This window comes from Dama dama, chromosome 6 (genome assembly GCF_033118175.1).
Source record: "Dama dama isolate Ldn47 chromosome 6, ASM3311817v1, whole genome shotgun sequence".
NCBI classification, from domain to species: Eukaryota; Metazoa; Chordata; class Mammalia; order Artiodactyla; family Cervidae; genus Dama; species Dama dama.
In genome coordinates this window covers 31,359,301-31,360,068 of record NC_083686.1, presented here as the reverse complement: position 1 = coordinate 31,360,068, position 768 = coordinate 31,359,301, and positions in this window count along the sequence as shown.

Here is a 768-nt window from a genome sequence, read left to right as displayed (position 1 = left end):
ATGCAGTACTTAGAAATTACTCTATCAATTTGGTTTTGCTCATGCTTATATCCAAGGAGAAATCAACCAGGAAGTTAAAATTTAACTCCTACACTTCAAATAACTAAATTTGATGAGTAGTCAGCAGCTGTGGAAATCAATTGCAAGGGCAAAGTGTAGAACATTTCATGATAATAAAGTGTTTAATATCGTTTTGTCAAAACAGAAAAAGAGACACGGATGTACAGAACAGACTTTGGGACTCTGTGGGAGAAGGCTAGGGTGGGATGTTCTGAGAGAATAGCATTGAAACAAGTATACTATCAAGGGTGAAACAGATCACCAGCCCAGGTTGGATGCATGAGAGGGGTACTCAAGGCTGGTGCACTGGGAAGACCCAGAGGGATGGGTTCGGGAGGGAGGCAGGAGGGGGGATCAGGATGGGGAACACATGTAAATCTATGGCTGATTCATGTCAATGTATGGCAAAAACCACTACAATATTGTAAAGTAATTAGCCTCCAACTAATAAAAATAAATGAAAAAAAAAAGAAATTATAAAAAAAAATATTGTTTTGTTCAGTATTATCACTGATCTAAAAGTTAATGATCTTGCACATGCAAGTAAACTATATTATTAATATGTAAGAGAGAAGTGTATAGACTACTGTAAAAACAATAGCATATGAGTGGATCTTATGTCTGCAGTCTCCTTGACACAGAAGTAGATAAGATGACATCCAGAAGATGGAAGGCTAGGAGTTCCAAACACCTGTACCCCCCACAAAA